Source organism: Cricetulus griseus, chromosome 4, assembly GCF_003668045.3.
Source record: "Cricetulus griseus strain 17A/GY chromosome 4, alternate assembly CriGri-PICRH-1.0, whole genome shotgun sequence".
Lineage (NCBI taxonomy): Eukaryota > Metazoa > Chordata > Mammalia > Rodentia > Cricetidae > Cricetulus > Cricetulus griseus.
Window position 1 is genome coordinate 76,567,223 of NC_048597.1, and position 19,594 is coordinate 76,586,816.

Sequence of the window (19,594 nt, forward strand, 5' to 3'; positions counted from 1 at the left end):
GGAAAGAGGCGGCCCCCAACACTGTCACTTCCCCTGAAACAGGGATGTTCCACCACATGATTTTTGAAAAAGCATGGCTTCTAGGAATCCAGCTCTGGCCTTCATGCTTCTGCGGCAAGCACTCTACCTCACAGCCACCTCCCCTGCCCGAGTGTAATGTTTTTGAAGTTTGCTCATATTGCAGCATGAGTCATCCCACATTTATTTTTAATTGCTAAGTAGTATTCCCCTGTCTTGATAGAATGCCTCTCTTTCCTCTGCATCTCGAGGGACAGACATTTGAATCATTTCCAGTTTGGGGTCGTAATGAATCACACTGTGACATTTGTGTACTGGCCTTTATGTGGACGCCAGCCTTCATTTCTCTCGGGTAGATCCCTCGGAATGGATTGCTGAGTCATTTGGTAAGTTTATATTTAAATTCTGAGCAAACTGCCAAGTCGCCAGACTCCCAAATTGGCTGGACCAGTTTATGTCCCCATCATCAATCCTTGAGGGTCCTGTGTGTTCTGGTACCTAGCACGGCCAGTCTTTTTGTTACAGAGATAGGAGCCGAGGTGCGGTGCTATCTGGTGTTGGGTCCAATTTGCAGTTTCCAGGTTGACCAGTGACGTTCAATGTCTTTCTGTATGCTCTTAGGCACACACATTTCTTCTTTGATAAAATGTCTATTCAAATCTTTCCCCATTTTAATGGGTTTGTTTCATTATTAGCTTTCAAAATTATTTAAAATTTACTGTGAGAGAGCTCTGTACATATTCCATCATGAGTCTTTTGTAAGAAACGAATTTGCGAATGCCATTATCTTAATCTCTCTCTCTCTCTCTCTCTCTCTCTCTCTCTCTCTCTCTCTCTCTCTGTGTGTGTGTGTGTGTGTGTGTGTGTGTGTGTGTGTGTGTGTGTCTGTCTGTCTGACTGTCTGTCTGTTTCAAGGGTCTCATGTAGCTCAGGTTGGCCTCAAACTTGCTGCATAGCTGAAGATGACCTTGCTCTTCTGATCCCCCTGCCTGGGATTACAGGCATGTGCCAACACATGGTTTGGAATAGGAAGCCAGGGCTTCTTGCTTGCTGGGCGAGCTCTCTTCCCATGGAGCCCCAGTCCCAGCCCCCGGTTTCTTCATAGGAGCTTTCTGGAACACAGGTTTTTCCTACCACAATGTCCTTTTTACTCATTTTCTTTTCTTTCATGAATCTTATGTTTTGCTTTCTTTGCCTAGTCCAAGGTCACAAAGATTTTCCTTCATTTTCCCCCAGGAGTTGTAGACGTTGGGTTTTGCTACTCAGATTTATTGGCCATCTGAAGTTAATGTCTGCTTATGATGTAGAAGGACTGGAGTTCATTTTTTTTTTTTGGTGTGTGTGTGTGTGTGTATTTTAAAAAGACTCTCCTCTGCTTTATATTTTCTTGAGACCATAAATGTTGGAGCTTATTTTGGGATTTTCTTCTGCTCCACCAGTGTCTATTTTTTAAAGATGTTATATTTATTAGTGTACGTGTGTGTGTGTGCACCATGGCACGAATATGGAAGTCAGAGGATGGCTCATGGAGTCAGTTCTCACTTTCCCCTACTGATTCCAGGAATGGGCTTAGGTCTTCAGGCTTAATGGCAAGTGCTTTCATCTACCAAGCCATCTCACCGGTCCTGTTGTCCACCGCATGTCTGTTCTGATGACAGAGCCACACACCCTGTACTACTGGGGCTCTGCAGTAGGGTTTGCAACAAAGAATTATAAGCCTCTCAAATTGTTGTTCTCTTCAAATTTGTTTTGGTTCTTCCTAGTTTCTCCCCACCGCATGCCAACATTAGGATCTGCCTGCCTGTCAGTGCCTGCTGGGAGTTTAAGGGGCTTGTCCTTAATTCATAGATGAATTTTGGATTGCTGCCTTTGACTCCACATCTTAGAGTGTCGTTTCTCTTTATTTGGGTCTTTAATGCTTCTGAGCACTTTGTCACTTTCTGTATGTAATCATTGTGAACTGAACACTTTTCAGACACTGTCTCACAGTGTAGCCCAGGCTGGCCTTAAACCCAGGATCCTTCTGTTTCCATTTCCCAAGTGGTGAGATTACAGGTGTACTCACCCACCCCCAGCTTAACTGGATGTCTTTAGGGAAATTCTCTCTAAATATTTTGTTTTCCAGAATAAGCTATTGCAAATGGAATTATTCCTTAATTTGGCAATGCTTACTGTCAGTAGAGAGGAATTTGGTGAGACATACTCAAAATGCATGTGTATACACTTGTGCACATGTGTGGAGGCCAGAGAACACCCTGGAGTGTCTTTCCCTGAGATCTAACTTGTTTTTAAGAGACAGGGTCTCTGTTGTGTTGGCTTGGAACTCACTGAGTAGACTAGGCTGGCCATCCATCGAGCCCTAGAATTTGTCTGTTTCTGCCTCTTTAGTGCTGGAATTATTAGCAAGCACTGTTGTATCCAGATTTATTTATTTATAAAGATTTGTTTTTTATTTCATGTGTATGGATGTTTTGCCTGTGTGTACTCGTGCATCATGTACATGCAGTTCCCACAGAGTCCAGAAGAGGGCGTCAGATTACCTGGAACTGGAGCTATAGGCAGTTGTGAGTCACAATGTGGGTTCTGGGAACTGAACCTGGGTCTTCTGCAAGAGCAGCTTCTTTTAACCATTGAACCTTGTCTTCAGCCCAACATCCAGAGTTTTAAAAACGTGGGTTCTAGGAATTGCATGGCAAGCTCTTTGCTGACTGAGCCATCTCCCCGTCTATTTACACATTGATCCTTTGTTCCATAGCCTTGCTAAAAGTGAGCATTGATCGGTTCTAGTAGATGTTATTGGATGCATACCGAACCATGCCATCTGCAAACAAGGAGGGATTAACATCTTCCCTTTCGAGCAGCATGTCTCATGTTTCTTTTCCTTGCCTTGTTGCTTTGGCTGGCATCTCTAGAGTCACATTGAACAGCACAGATGCTTCATGATCGTGGAGAAAAGTATTTTGTCTTTACTGTTCAGGATGAAGTCAGATGTGGAATTTTATTTTATTTTGTTTTTTAGGGCTTAAAAATTTCCTAACATTGATACCTGATGCAAAGTTTTCCCATAATAGTATTGTCAACTGCTTTTTTCATATTTGCCAAGGTGACCCTGCAGTTTTCCTCTTTTATCTGTTATTTTGTGTTGCTAGCTTGGCTCACTAATATTTTGTTGAGGATTTTGCATTGATGTTCTTGAGACAGAGAGGCTTATCTGTACTCTACTGGGATGTTTTACTTTCAGTGCTGGTAAAAAAAAAAATAAGTTTCGCGAATATCTCGTCTCTGTCTTTGTCTCTCTGTGTCTCTGTCTCTGTGTCTCTGTCTCTCTCTGTGTCTCTGTCTCTCTCTGTCTCTCTCTCTCTCTCTCCCTCCTTACAGTTCCTTGGGCAAGGATTCTATCACTTGAGTTATAGCCTTAGCTTTTGCTTAGTTTGAATAGGGTCTTGATGAGCAGCCCAGGCTAGCTTTAGCTTTGAACCCATAAACCCCTCACTTCAGCCTTTTGAGTGTTGAGATCACTGGAGTACACAGCCACATCCAGTTCATCCTCTTTTCTGGAAAGTTCCTGAAGATTTGATTTTTGTCTTCAGTTGTTAGTAAGAATTTTACCACTAAAGACACCTGGGCCTGGGCTTCCTGCCATGGGAAGACTTTCACTGGTTGTCTCTTTGGGTCCTGATCTGAGTCTATTCAGATTTTTCTGTTGCTTATCAAATCTGTTGTTGTGACTTGTGCCTGTCTAGGCATCTGTCCACTTCACTGAAATTGTTGATGCTGTCATCATAAGGCTGTTTGTAATTTCTCTTCATATTCCTGTGCATTTGAAAAGAGTGTACTGCCCCTGGGTAGAATGCTCTGGGAACATCAGTCAGCCCAGCCTCATTAGCTTGGTTGTTTTTGTGATACAGTGGATTGGAACCTAGATACATGCTCATCCCCTGAGCTACAGTTCCGCCCTGGTTGTTTGTGTGTAATTGTTTTTCTGTCACTTTAATTTCCATGTTTCTACATTTACACTATAATATGTATCTTTTATACAGTATATGCTATGTCTGTCTCTAGTTCTTTTAAATCCACCCTGATGGTCTCTGCCTTTTATTTGGACTGTTTAGCCCATTTATAGTTATTTTTATTTCTTGGTTTCTATTTACATAGTTGTTTTCTATGTCTCATGTCTTTTTCTCTTCTTATTTCCTTTTCTACCTCCTTTTTGTGTTACAGAAATGCTTCTAAGTAATATTTTACTTTTATTGGTTCTTGGCCAATGGAATTTTCATTTAAGCTACTAAACTTTTCAACTCTAAATTTATCACTTCCTCCTCATTTTATCACAGGATTGCTCTGTGCAGCCTGGCTGTCCTGGAACTCTCTAAGTAGACCCATCAGCCCTCAAACTCACAGGGATCCATCTGCCTCTGCCTTCCAAATGCTGGGATTAGAGGTGTGTTTATTAAAGGAGCCATTATGCCTGGCTTCAAATGTATCACTTTTAATATAATTTCTGTGAGGTTGGAGAGATGATTCGAGCAGCAGAAGAGCTCTTGCTGCTCCTCCACAGGACCAAGATTCAGTATTCAGTTCCTAGCACTCATATGAGGTGGCTCACAGCCACCTGTAACACACACACACACACACACACACACACACACACACAAATAAAGTAAAATCTTAAAATAATTTCGTGTCTTTGTTGGGGTTGCGTGATTTTTGTTATTTTTGAGATAGGGTCTCTCTAATGTGGTCCTGTTGTCCTAGAGCTTGTTATGTTGGCCAGGCTGGCCTTGGTCTCAGAGATCAGCCTACCTCTGCCTTCCAAGTTCTGGGGTTAAAGGTATGACAGGCCCAGAGGTTGCACACTTTTACTTATTATTTTTATACTTTCATTTAATTCTTTAAACACAGTTTTGTTTCTTTGAGCCAATTCATTAATGTATTAGCTGCCTATTAGCTGCCTTGGAGTATTTTTCTTCCTTACCAAACATCTGAGGACCTTTTGTGGTGGTTTCTGTGAACTGCTTTCTTTTTTTCTCAGTAGGAGCCATCCTTTCTGATTTTGTCTGCTGTATAATTTTGTATTGAGAATGGACAATTGTCCCAGAGTCGATCTAGATTCTGACTTTTTCCTTGGGGAGTTGTTAGTGTTGGCATTTTATGCAGCTGTTTTTATTGTTTGTTTAGTAACTTAATTGGACTGAAGCTGTGGAATAGACTTCCTCTGATATGTGGTCACCAATTTCTCTGTTGTTCCCCCCTTACTTCCTCAATACTAATTCTTCCTCCTTGTTTGTCTTTTTCTCTTCCCTCCCTCCTACTCTCCTCCTTCCTCTCCTCCTCCTCCCTTTCCTCCTCTCTCTTCCCTCCTCCCTCTCTCCCCCTTATTTTCCTCATCCCCTCCTCTAGTGCGCTCTTCTTTTTCCTACTCATCTCCCCGTCTTCTCCTCCTCCTCGATTCCTTCTCTTCCTCACCTCTTTCATCTCCTCTCCTTCCTCTACACTCTTCCTTTTCCTCCTTCTTCTTTCCACCCCTTCTTCCTCCTCCCCGTCTTCCTTTCCCCCATCCCATCCCATTCTCGGGGCCACTCTATGTATGCCCAGCTTTGTGGTCAGTGAGGGACCAGTTGGAGGTTATATGGTCTGCTTGGGGCCTGTCATTCTCCATGCCCAGCTGGCAGACTCATGTGTGAGTTTGGGAGCTTGTCGAAGATCAGTTAACTTTTGTGTGCTCCTTGGCCCTTGCTTTCTGCCAGACCCTTTTGTGGCACCTGAACGCTGTCAGTGGGCCAAGGGCTTAAACTATCTGGGCCTCTGCTTCCCTACATAGGTGTGCATCAGCCAGCTGTGCAGAGAGATCAGGTTTCTGTGTGACTGCCACTGCTCACATGGAGTCTCTGGTTTGTCATTGCCACTGTCACAGTCCCACTTTTTTTAGTGTAGCTGGCTTTTGCTCCACCAACAGTGAGGCCCCTGCACTTTCCTGTCCAGCTGAGTTGTGTGCCTTTTGCTCCGAGTCCCATCAGCCCCTGACAGAGAAGCTTCTAGGGCTCAGGGCCTGGTCAGTGCAGCCCTGCCCCAGCCAGTTGGGTGGGGGAACAGAGGCGGTTCGAGGAGAGAGCAGCACAGGCCCTTGTGCTATCCATGGTCAGTGCTTTTCTCTAAATAAATCTCTGGTTTGTTTCTAGGATGCTGGAATGATCCCTGTTGAGGGTTTTGACCAGCTTTATGTGTGTGTGTGTGTGTGTGTGTGTGTGTGTGTGTGTGTGTGTGTGCGCGCGTGCGTGTTCCCATGTATGTGTGGAAACCTGAGGGCAATGGTGGGTCTTTTCCTCAATCACTCTCCACCTCATTTTATGAGACAGGGTCTCTCACTGAACCAAGAGCTCATTGATTCATCTGGACTAGACAGCCGATGAGCCTCCAGGATCCTTCTTTTGCCGTCCCTTCTGTGTTGGGGTTCTGAACTCCAGTCCTTGCGCTTGCACAACAAAGCATTTTATCCACTGAGCCCTCCGTCTAGCTTGTGATCCTCCTGCTTTAGCCTCCTGAGTGCTGAGATTATAGACGTGTGCCACAACACCCAGCCAAACGGGCCTATACCACACACACTATAGTGTTAGTCTCACCTCCTTGGTGTTATCTTAAATACAAAACTTTTGAGCCATCAGGTAAGGACACTTGCCACCAAGCCTGACAACCTGAGGCTGGTCCTCTGAACCCATACAGCAGGAGAGAACCAACTTCTGCAAGTTGTCCTGTAACCTCCACATACCCACCATGGCACATGTGCTCCCCACACCATGCAAGTAACCAAACGTAATAACAGTGAGAGTGGGCCATCAAGATGGCTCAGTAGATAAAGGTGCTTGCAGCAAAGCATGACAACCTGAGTTCCATCCCCAGAATCCACCTGGCAGAAGGAGAGAATTGACTCTTGTCCTCTGTCTTCCCTGCATTAGTCATGGGATAAATAACGTGTGCATTCACACACACACACACACACACACACACACACACACACACACACACACACAATGTAAAACAATTTTAAAGAAAAAAATTAAAAGCACCATATACACCTCCATGAAATATCAGAGTGAGCACCATGTGAGAACCACCCAAACTCAGAAATAAAGTCTGACCACACTCTCAGAGGCCTTTCACCATGTGTCTCTTGTCCCCACCTTATTCTCGTCCTTGGGGGCAAGCACTCTGATTTTGATCCGCATGACATTTTACAGCTTTGTACATGAGTTGACTGGAACCATGTGGTGTGTGTTCTTCTGTCCAGAAATATATGTGAGATCCCTGAAACTTGGTTGTGTGGATAGAATATTCCATTTACCTGTGGGCAGATGCATTTATTGATAGACTTATGGTTGCTTGAATGGATGTGTGGGTGAGAGGAAGGATGAAGAATCTGTGGTTGGATGCATGGGTGAATGGATGGATGGGTGAGTGAATGGTGCATAGATGGGTGGATGAACTGATGGTGAGCAGATGGATGACTGGATGAATGGATGAATAGGTGGATGGTGGATATATAGATGGATGGGTGGTGGGTGAGTGGAAGGATAGGTGGATGGAGGATGGAAATAGATGGTTGAATGAGCAGATAGATGGTTGAATGGATGAATGGAGGATAGATGGGCAGGTAGATGAATGTAAACATAGTTGGGTGGGTAGAAGGATGGATGGGTAGGCAGGTTAGTAGAAGGATTGATGAATGAATGGATGTTTGGATGAGTGGGTGGGTGGGTAGATGGATGAGTGGACAGAGGCGGATGTTGGAATGGATGGATGGATGAGTGGGTGGATGAGTTGGTGGGTGGATAGGTAGTTGAATAAATGGATGGATGGATGAATGAGTGGGTGGATGGACGCATAGGTGGGTGAATGGGTGTACATATGACTGATAGCAAACATAGACCATAGGTGTATCCACCATAATGGATGGCTGGAATGATGGGAGTGGTACAGAATGGAGACAGCTGGCTAGATGATGGAAGTGGCATAGGATAGAGATGGCTTATTGGATGGTAGATGTCTATATCACTGCAGAGCCTGAAAAAAGTGTCACCATGGTTAGAAGTCTGAAAGTGTGGAGTCCCTTCAGATAGAGACAGTAATTAATACTACCAGTTGGAGACCCTGAAACCCAGAAAACTTGACCAAAACTTGTAGGGCTACACAGTCACTGTGGTGAGACTTGAACCCAGATCCAGCTTCCTTCCAGTATGTCTTTGTGAGTGTGGGACCTAACCAAGCCAGGACCCCAATGGACTGATTAATCCTTGAAGGCAAGAGCTCAGTTCGTGCCCTCACAGCCCAGGTCTGACATCTCCATGTGTTGTGACCACTGACTGGCCTGAAACCTTAGCTGCCTTACACCTGGCCATAGCTGTTTACTGAGCACCGACTCTGTACCTGACTTGGGGTAGACCAAGAGAGTTCAGAATTGGAGTCTTGTGACCCCTAGCATTAGGGGACACCCAATGCTCATTTATGTAGCATGAGGTTAGAATCAATGTCCCTCAAGACTGTGCTGGGCCGGATGTCACTGCTCCCTGGAGCTTGCTTCTGCATCTCCAGCCTTGTGCACCCCCCTGTCTCTGCGTCCCACAAGTCAACTCCTGGCGTAGCACTCCCGGCAGCATCTGTGGGTGGTGATAGACGCAGGCATGGTGGGAATCTCACAGAGGACAGCCTCTGTCTTGGCTCCGCATAGGGGTGTTGCTAGGCTGTGTCTAAAGGCTGGGCCAGGGAGCCTGGGAGATGTTTAACTTTGAAAAATAGACCTTCACAGCTCATTAGGTTCCAGCCTCTCGGCCCGGCGCCTCGGGCAGCTCGGGAATGGGAGACGGCAGGGCATGAAATCGCTGAGGTATTTAAAGGCCGATTCTGCATTCTCCACCAGTGGTGTCTGTCCGCCAGGCCCCTGGCAGGGCTGTCTTGTCATGCAGGATGGGGTGGGGTGGCTGATGTATTTCTAGAGCAGTGTGTGTGACCTGACTGACTCCAGGTTAGACACTCCTGAATCTTGTCCTCAGGCAAGTCAGTTCTTGATTCTGGGCCTCAGTTTCTCCACTTCTAACTATGCCTGTGTATGGCAACACCTTTGCTCTTTTTTTCCTCTTTTTGGAAACAGGCTCATGTAGCCCAGGCTAGCCATGAACTCGTTAAGTACCTGAGGATAGTCTTGAACTCCTTATCTTTCTTCCTCTACTCTCTGAGTGCTAGATGACGGGCATTACTACAGGAGGTTTATGGGGTGCTGGGGATGGAACTTGGGGCTTCAGGCATCCTGGGCAAGCGCTCTACCAGCTGAGCCACATTCTCTTCCCCACTCCCAGAAGTGGAAACTTAGCTGCAGCTTCTCAAGGATATTGCGTTCTAGGCTCCCTCCTGTCCCTTGATATAGGGGACTCCAGAGTCTGAATAGGATCATCCAGCACTTCCAAGTAGTCTAGGCTTTCAGGGCTCTCAGCATGGCGAGGGCTGCAAGCACAGGTTGGGCTGCCAGGAGGCCTGAGGTTTCCCTTAGTCTTAGATGTTCATTCATTGTCCACACTAGGGGCCAGGAGGAGGATTGGGATGGGAGGAGGAGGTGGCTCATTTGCATGGAGCCTCAAAGAGACAGCCAAGAAAAATCAGAGCTAATCATTAGAGCCGACTGCGGCCACAGGGCTCTAAATTGCATTAGGCGGCTTCTGGTCTTCATTGAATGTATCAGATGCAAAGGCAGAAGCAGGAAGCTCTGGGAGGGTGACCTGCCATCCTGCCCCCGCTGCAGTTGCCTGTGGCTGGAAGCTGGGGGAGGGGGGGAGAGCAAGGCTTGGAGTCCTCTAGAGCCCTCCCCCCAACTCCTGCCTCTCAACCCCCACCAGCTCCTGTAAGACTTTCCCAGGGCTCTGTGACCTTGGATGAGTTACCTTCCTTCTCTGGGCTTGTTTCCTTAATTAGAAACTAGAAAGGCTGGCTTCCTGAGTGCCAAAGCTGCTGAATGAAAGTAGAAGCCCGGGAGGGGGTTGGAGAAGCTTCGGGCTTCTTCTTTCTGCTCAGTAGGTAGGGTACAGCAAAGGTGCCTGTATGGTCTGAAATGTTACTCTCAACCTCAGTCTTGCTGTCTATGCAATGGGTACAGCTCATTGTTGGTAGAGTGCTTGCCTTGCACCTTGCTAACCCAACATGGTGATGCATGCCTGTCATCTCAGCACTCGGAAGGCAGAGGAACTCAGGGGGTCATCATGGACTCTTCCTTGGGGGGGTATGCAGCACCGAGGAAATGATTTAGAAGCAGACTTCCTCTGTGGGTCTGGCTTGGAGCAGGTGTGGCTTCTTCTTCCTTGTGGGACTCCAGGGGGTTCTGGGAGATAGACATCCAGCCTTATGGCTGGAGGGTTTTCTTCAGAAGCCAGGAGACCCCAACTAGGTAGAAGTGACATTTAGTCAGGTGTCCTGAAGAGGCTCCAGGGAGACCTACGTCCTCCATCTGGGCAGGTGCACTGGTGTTGGGTGATGAAGGCTGGGACAGTCCCGGCGGTATGTGCTTTGTGCACAGCCTGCCTGTGTGCACCAGGGGAGCACATCTTTTATGAGGACACACACAGCTGTGTGTGCACAAGCATGTACTAACAGACCCCACACAGCCAGGGTCTGTTAACCTGTAGTTATCCAGCCATTCCATATGAGACGGCTGCCCCATGTGAACATGCCGAATCCAATACCCACGGATGTGTGCTCCCCGCTCCCGTGTGCTCACACACAGCTGTGTGCACCCGCACTTGCCCCTCCTGCTCATCCCCATGGCAACCCCAGCAGTGTGTCCTGGTGAGACATAGAGCAGGTGTCGGGAGATCTCTGTTGGTGCTGGGAGGGGGTTCACAAGCGATGGGCTCCCCACAGTGGACGGGCAGGGCCAGCTGGGGTTCTTAGGTGGCGGCTCTGGGTTCAGGAGAACCTTCTGGAAGCCCCCTTATCTGTGATTCCTACAGGATGAGTCACAGGCCCATCTGGCCAGGATTTAGTACTGCGTGGTCCTTGGCGATAGATCAGCAGCTTGTTAGATGATCTCAATCCACTTTCTGGGAAGGTAAACTGAGTCTTGAAGCTGCTGACACCGTGAACCCTCAGGCATCCCAGGAGGACACAGGTCCCTCACTCTTCTCCTCCCACCTCTGTGGAGAGAGAGGAAGGGACCCGACACCTCTTGTTCCCATCATGGGTGGAGTGGGTAGAGCCTTTGCCTTAAAACCCAGCTACCCAGTGGCTCCCCACTTTCTATTGCTATTCAGCTGATTGTGGGAGATCTCTGCCTTGAGACCCAAGGCTCAGGCCCTCTCCACCCTCCTGTGAAGTCATCCAGCTCTGGCTGGCAGGGTTCCCATGGCAACAGCAGTGACGTCAGAAAGGCTGGAAGGCTGGAGGAGGACAGCTGAAGGGAGGTGTGGGGTGAGGCTGAGGAGGGGATTCCTGGTTTCTTTTCCACCTTCTAGAAAGATAATTCTTTGGCCACTTGTTACCAAGCAGGCACAAGCCAGTGACACTAGGAATAAGTCATAGATGTTCCCCACATAGCTCTCAGAGATAGGAGGAAAGAGGGACACCCTCCTGTCCAGGTGCCAAGTCCCTTCAGGAGTGAGGAGGTGGACATGAGCCTCAGAAGCATAGATGTCACGGTCACCTGGTCTGGTTAACCAGCTGCTCTTGCCAAACTCAGAGTGACAGCCTTTAAGGGTCTATAACTATTCAGGTCACTGACCACTCTTCCTATGGGAGCTGTACCTGAGTTTCTCTCTTCCTTTTGGTTTCTCTCTTTCTTTTATTCAGTGTGTTCGTGTATTTGTGTGCGTGCATGAGTGCATGTGTGTGTGTGTATGTATGTGTATGTGTATGTGTATGTGTATGTGTGTGTGCTTGTGCGCATAAAGTGCCCCTGTGGAGGTCAGAGGACAACTTGCTGGAGTTGATTCTCAGTTCTCTTCCCATCACAATGGTTCCAGGGATTGAACTCAGGTTGTCATTCTTGGTGGGAAATGCTTTTACCCATTGCTCTCCTCTGACCATTAAGACAGGGTCTTGTGTAGCCCAGGCTGGCTTCAAACTCACTACTTAGCTGAGGATGATCTTAAACTCCTGATCCTTCTGCCTTCACCTTCCAAGGGCTGGGATGACAGGTGTGTACCACCAGGCTGGGTTTATGCTGGGAATGTACCCAGTGCTTCATACACGCTCGCTAAGCTCTCCACTGCTGAGCTACATCCCACCCTGTACTGGAGTTTGTCTCTCCTTTAATCTGACTCAACTGATTGCTAGGAGGCTCTCTGTCAGGCTCTTATGTCTACATCAGGACATCCACAGTAGCAGCACTGGGACCACTGGTTGCCCCCTGTTGAGCATGGACAAACCAACTTTCTGCTCTGGCAGAGTGTAAGCCAGAGCTATAGAAAGGCAATAGCCATAGCCCTTTCTCTTCTCTTCCAGCCTGGATCACTATTGCTCCATGTGATAGCTCCAGACACAGCCTGGGAAAAGCCAAGAGCACAGTGAGGTCCTGAGAGGTCCTGAGTTCAGTTTTAGAGCCATGTGCCAGGTATCCTGGTGATGTCAGTATCCCACCTGGCTCATGAAGTCCCTGGTACTCCCAGCTGCCTAAGTGCTGCATCCTGCTTCCTCTGCTGTCATTTCCAAGCCAGAAAGGGACCTTGTCTCCCTGGGCTGTACCCCTTCACATTCAGATTCCCAGGAGGGTGAATGTGTTCTGAATCACGGGGCAAAACATGGACTTCTGACCAAATTGTGCAGGAGGCAAAGGCGTAGACACTTTCCCCCAGCTGTGACCTTTAAAAACGTAGCTGATTCTGGCTGGACCAACGCACATTTGCAAGCATCTATTTGAAAATGCTATACTGTTTTGCTTCTCTGAGACAGGGTCTCACTTTGTAGCCCAGGCTGGCTTCAAACTCATGAACCTCCTGGCTCACCTCCCTCTAGTGCTGGGATTACAAGCATGAGCCACCACCCCTAGATTTTATGTGGGTTCTGGGTACTGAATCTAGGTTCTTGTGATTACAGCAAGTACTTTACCAACAGCAAGAACATTTCCCTAGTCCTAACAGTCTGCACCTCTTGTTGGGTCTACCCTGAACTGGGATTACAAAGTTCATGTCTTCCTGGGTATGTGATTATTAAGAGCCTACTGTGTGCTGTGTGTGCCCTGTATTGGTTTAGGCATAGCCATGACCTCATTCTTTCCGGAACCCTCTTTCCTACAGTCATCAGTATCCTCTGCCATGAACACGTGCAGGCATCTCTCAGCATCCTGCAGCCACTTGAAAAGGCATCCACTGGGTAGGAGCTGAAACACAGAGCAGACCTCAAAGACTTTCTTCCCAGATGCCATCATTCCACAGGGAGGCAGTTGTATAGGAGGGGCTTGAAGGCAGCTGGCAGGTGCTGACCCCAGGCAAGTGACTCTTCCTGATAGTCCTCACCTGTCATTTGACTCTAAAAACAAGATCTATTGCCATTCAGGGAGGTAGAGGCAAGAGGATCTCAAGTTCCAGGCCAGCCTGGGCTACCTCGTGAGTTCCTGTATCAAACAACAAGCAGAAGACAGATTTGGTAGATTCGAGGTGAGAGAGCTGATAAATAAGCGGTATGATTGATAATGCTTTAGGGAGAATCAAAGGTGGCTGGGGGTTCTTAGAAGCAAGAAGAGGCAAGTGTCCAGTGGCTACCTGGACAGGGCAGACATTGCACCTTCCTGGGAAGAGGTTCGTGGAGGGAAAGGCTCCAGTCAGTTGGAAGTGTGGTAGGAGGGGACAGAAAGCATGTGACGACCCTTCCTGTTCCTGGTGAGCACACTCAGACGGGACCAATATTAACTGTCACCATTGTCTTCTGATATGCCACCTGTGTCTAGATGTGTCTTTTATTTTATGCCTACATTTGAACATCTCACCCGAATCTTTTTTTTTTTTTTTTTTTTTTTTTTTTTTAGCCCATTAGAGACTGAGGGAAACTTAGCATCGTCTCAGGCAAACAAGCAAAATTCCAGCCTCATTTTCTTGTCTCTCTAATAAGCACTTCTCAAATGTACAGCTTGCACGCACAATTCGTCAGGTTAATGTCTTCTCAATCCTCCTGCCTCCCCTCTGCAGAGATTTTCTTCTCTTGCAGTGGTGCCCTTAGAGGGAGACTCTGCCTCAAGCTTCCAGAAGCAAATTAGCACTATTGGCTTCCTGGCAGGCAAGGAGCTGCTGTTGGGGCTGCAAGAGAGTGAGGAGGTGAGGTGAGGGGTCCCCAGCATTACTGCCATGCAGTAAGCTTCCAGTAATTCACAAAGCACTTGGGCCTTCTCAGGTCACAAAACACTGTTAAGCACAAGCCTGGCATTGTAATCCCAACACTTGGAAGGTTGAGGCAGGAGGATCAGAGAGTTCCAGGGCAGCCTGGGTTACAGAGTGAGACCTTGCCTCAAACAGATAAAACAGTACCAATTAGCGAGGATGCTTTTCTTTAGCCTAGCATTTAGTTATATTAATATAAACCCAGCATGGTGCACATCTTTAATCCCAGCACTTGGAAGGCAGAGGTAAGTGAATCCTGTGAGTCTGAGGCCAGCTTGGTCTTCACAGCAAGTTCCAAGTCACATAGCCAGGGCTACATAGTGAGATCCTCAAAACCCAAAAACCCAAAACCTTATATTAATATATTTTGTTTGGTGTGGTATGTTTTTGGTTACATGGGTACATATGTATGGAAGCCAGAGGATGACACTTCAGAGTCGTCATCCCTTATCCTAACCATCTATGTCTTGAGATAGTCTCTCACTAACCTGGAGCTTGTCAAATAGGTTGGGTAACTCTGGGTGACTGGTTCCTGAATCACATGCATTGGAAATCATGGCGTGCAATTTTTTTTCCATGAGCTTAAATTTGGGGTCAGGATTCCCTGTGACAATTCATTGCCTTCTGCCATGACTAGTATTCATTAGTCTTAATTGCCAGCGAAGAATCTATTGTAAGAGCAAACGGGGGCTGTGCAGTTTGATGGTGAATGTTCCCTCTAGAAGATATATGTTATACATTTAAAGTTTTTCAAAGGCTTACACACTGGAGAGAAATCACAGGCTCAGATACATGCAACTTCGTGCCAGACTTCTTCCCACGCAGTGGCCCTTAGCATCCCAGTGTGGCTGCGTGTGCTCTTTAGACACCGTGTCCTCCCACTGTCAGACACAAGCAGATGGAAGTTTGCCCAGCTGGTGGGTGTGTCATGGTGCTTGACCAAAATTTCATCCTACTCTCCCTGATGCACCCTGGAACCGAGCATCAGGGGTGGAGCTTGTGACCACTTGTATTTCCCCATCTGTGAAATGAATGCCTTTTTTTTTTTTTTTTTTTTACAAATATCTGTTGATTTTTACAGTTGTTTCCCATGTTTTCCTAATCAATTTGCCAGATTTATTTCTAGATTCTGAAAGAAGGATATTTGCCCCAGATGACACAGGACAGCGACAGCGACCTCCTACAGTACAGTGTGTGATCTATGTTTTTTGTTTGTTTCTTTGTTTATTTTTACTTTTCATTTTGGAGGATTTGATAGCCCAAGCTAGCTGTGAAAGCATAAGCCTTCTGTCTCATTTCCCCAGTCCTGGGAGTGCAGGCCTATGTCCCCATGTTCAGCATAGGATTTATTTACTTATTATTTATTCACTGATGCTTAGATCTGGAGACTTGTGCATACTGGAGAAGTGCTCTGTCACTGAGTCACACCCCAGCCCCTCACTGGGGGATTCTAGGCAGGTGCTCTACCACTGAGCCACACCCCAGCCCCTCATTGGGGGATTCTAGGCAGGTGCTCTACTATTGAGCAACATATTTTCACTTTTTCATTTTGAGGCAGAGCTCACCAAATGACCCAGGTTACCCCTGTGTTCACTCTGTAGCCCAAGCAACCCCTGAAGCTGCTGTTCTCCTATATCAGCCCCCATATCTAGGCTTGCAGGCCTGCTCCACCATGTTCAGCATAGGGTATATTTTTAAGAGAAGAAATTCCTCATTTTTTTGTGCAGTGATATTTATTAGTTTATAATTGTGTGGGTGGGAAGGAATTCTCCCCTGTCACCACATTATTAGTATATTTTCAAACATGATAACATTATATATAACTGTATTACTATATCATATGATGCACAGTTCTCTTTCCACACATTTTGTATGGTTCAGAAACTCGTCTGACACAGCCATACTTTCAGTTTTGAAAGGCTGACTTTATTAAGCATACAACAAATCAAAGGAAAGGAATAAGCAGCAAACAGTAGATGATGAGTGGATGCAGAGAGACATACAGAGATAGAGACAGAGAGACAGAGACATACAGAGAGAGACACAGAGACAGAGAGATAACACACGCAGACATCATCAAACCAAGGGCTAGTCAATACCAGCAGAAGCCGGGTGGGGGGGGGTAGCTGAGGCAGTCAGCTGGAGCCATGAATGAGCTTTCTCTCCATGGACGGTTTCTTTTTCCGGGTTCAGTTGCTTTCCCATCATGGGATGGTGACCTCTGGAAATAGTTCACCTTCCAGCTGTTTTCAAGGACATGCCATTCTTCTTCGGCCATTTAGCCATTCTGTTCCCTCCCAGTCACAAAGTTAAGGGGGCAGCTCATCCTCAGACTATGGGAGACACTTTGAGACAGACATGGATGGATTTGAAATGGGATGGATGACCCCATCTCAGAGCCAGTTTTTTGATAAGCTCAAGCAGCACAAGACAATCACCAATACAATGGACCATGTGAGTCTAGGCTCAGGCAGGACTGGTTGGAAGTGTGATTGGAGGAGGTGCCTCAAGTTCACAGTGATTGCATTTAGATATCTGATTAACGGAGAGTCATCACCTTTCCCTGTTGGTTTCCCTGTTATACTTCATCAGAGGGTAGATCACAGATGTGTCTCCCGGTATCCCATCTGTTCTGTGGCCATAAGGGAATGCTAATCTAAACTCCTAAATCCCATGTGATGTCAGTTGCCATAGCTCCGCAGCCAGGTATCCGTACAGACCCCATGGAACTTTGTTCTCCCAGCCATTCCTCTTTCACACAAATCTTCGAACCAGCTGGTCAAGCTCTACAAAGAAAAAAGTATCTACTGGGATTTTGACTGGGATTTGGTTGAATCTATAGATCTATCTGGAGAAGGTCATTTTAAAAAACAAAGATATAGTCTTAAAGGAGTGTGTGTGTGTGTGTGTGTGTGTGTGTGTGTGTGTGTGTGTGTGTGTGTGTGTGTTGGAGTCCAGCAGAACATGTCAGTTCTGTGGCTGGAGTTGCAGATGGTTGTGAGCTGCCTGGGTGCTGGGAACCTGCCTCAGGTTCTCTTGGTGAGTAGCAAGCTGTTTTAGCCACTGAGCCATCCCTCCAGATCAAGAGTTTTATTTAGTCAATGTAAATCTGCTTTTTGCTGTAAATGTATAGACACCCAATATACAGTTGTGTGTGGATTTTACATCTACCACCTGACTAAATGCCTATTATCAACATTGAAATTCACACATAATTTTGGCTTCTATATACTTAGTCATATCCTTAGAGAATGTCTAGAGTTTTATTTCTTCCTTTGTGAAACTTAGAATTTCTGTTTTTTTTTTCTTGCCTTGTTGCAGTGGCTGAAGTCACTAGGAAAGTGTCAAACAGAAGTGTCCCTGCTTTGTTCTTCGTTTCAGAGAAGCTTCACCATAAGGTGTGCTCTCTGCTGTGTGCCAGTCATGGTCTCCTTTGTTCTTTGGAGCCAGGACCTCATTATACTGCTTTGCTGGCCTGGAACTCATGATCCTTCCCTCTCAGCCTCCCAACTGAAGCAAGGCACGCTTTAAAGAACTTCTAATTTGTGCTCAGAGGTGATTTTGCAAAGGAGCTTGGGCTAGTCTGCCACAGTCTAATGAGCTTTGCTGGGCACTGGGTCCTAGCCTTAGCTTAGGGTTTTTTGTTTGCTATTTAGATCAGTTCTTGTTTGGTGAGCACAAGTCTAATTTCATTAAAATATGCATTTCTGGGACTGAAGAGATGGCTCAGTGGCTCAGAGCATTTGCTGCTCTTGAGAGGAACCTGAGTTCAGATCCCAGAAGCCAATGGGGCAGCTCATACAATACCTATGAGCTCCAGGGGCTCTGATACCCTTGTCTGGCCTCCTTGGGCACTACACATACACACACACATACACATACACACACACACACACACACACACACACACACACACACACACACACACACACCACACACACTAAAATCCTTACAAAATGTATTTCCCCAAGGCACAAGGTTGAACAGACCTGTGTACTTGTTAGCCGTCTTTATTCCCTCTTTGAGTCTGATACTTTGTTTGTGTGTCCATACATTGTTGGGGCTTCAATGCTGGTGTGAGTAGGTGTTGTCCCACCTCTTCCAAATGTCTCACAGACATTTCCTCTGTACCACAGAGATTTTCATTTTTTGTTATTTTTTATGTACCTTTTCCCGATTTTTATTTGGCTGAATTTGCTTCTCTCTTCCTTTACAATTTATTCCACTCCTCCTGAGCTTGGAAAGCCAGCTTCTCTCCTGAGACCTCATAAGGATTGGATTGTGTTTCCACCCAGCTTTTTTTCTTTATGGCTTAATATTTCACATTTAACTGTTTACTCCATCTGGAATTTGGGGGGCTGTGGATGTGGGGTGTGGGGTTAATTGCAGCTCGAAGTTTACCAGGGGAAGGGGCCTCGTTTGCACCTGAGAGTCTCTGGGGTCTGGCTTTCTGTGTCTGCGCTGAGCCTGGAGAGATGGAAGGAAGGAGGTGGCAGGCTGTGCACACAGCGCAGGGACTGTGCGGCCCTGATTACCATAGGGACCATTCTGGCTGCTGCCTCTGCCTAGGTTTAAGTTGAAAGCAAAGCATTCAGCCCAGCTCAGCCATAGGCTGTGGAACTCAGTTTCTTCTCTGTAAAATGGGCACAGTGTTGCACACCAGTCATCCTAGCTCTTGGGACGCAGAAGTAGGAGGATGGGACATTTGAGACCAGTCTGGGCTACAGAGTAAGATCCTGTTACAAAAAATAAAACAGGAGCTGGGAAGGTGGCTCTGGGGGTACAGTGCCTGTTGCACAAATGTGATGATCTGAGTTCAATCCCCAGCACCCCACATAAAAATCTGGACACTGTGGTGTAGCCCCAGTACTGGGGAGGCAGAGGCAGGAGAATCTCTGGGAGTCACTATCCAGCTAGCCTATCACACTTGGTGGAGTTCTAGGTCAATGAGAGACACTATCTCAAAAAACAATGTGGATGGCATTCGAGGAGCATCACTCAAGGTTGACCTCTGGCCTCCACACACACATGTATACGTATGTGCACACATACATGTACACTCTGTACATGTAGTGTAAGCCTGAATATACTTGTGCATGCATATGTGCACACACACACACACACACACACACACACACACACACACACACACACAATCAAGGGACTAATGACACCTTTGTCTTTAAGAACATCACAAGGAGCAGGTATGCTGAGGTGTGCCCTATAAGCCT

At 46.7% G+C, this 19,594-nt stretch overlaps 1 protein-coding gene across 1 annotated transcript in view; it reads left to right on the forward strand.

Annotated features, from left to right (window-relative positions):
• Nucleotides 1–251: 251 nt before the first annotated feature.
• The window catches only part of Elfn1 (extracellular leucine rich repeat and fibronectin type III domain containing 1), a 48,964-nt gene continuing 29,621 nt past the window's right edge, over nt 252–19,594 (forward strand). The window contains exon 1 of the mRNA XM_027413502.2: nt 252–404. The gene's annotated coding sequence lies outside the window, so the exon portion shown is untranslated. The remainder of the gene's footprint in view (nt 405–19,594) is intronic.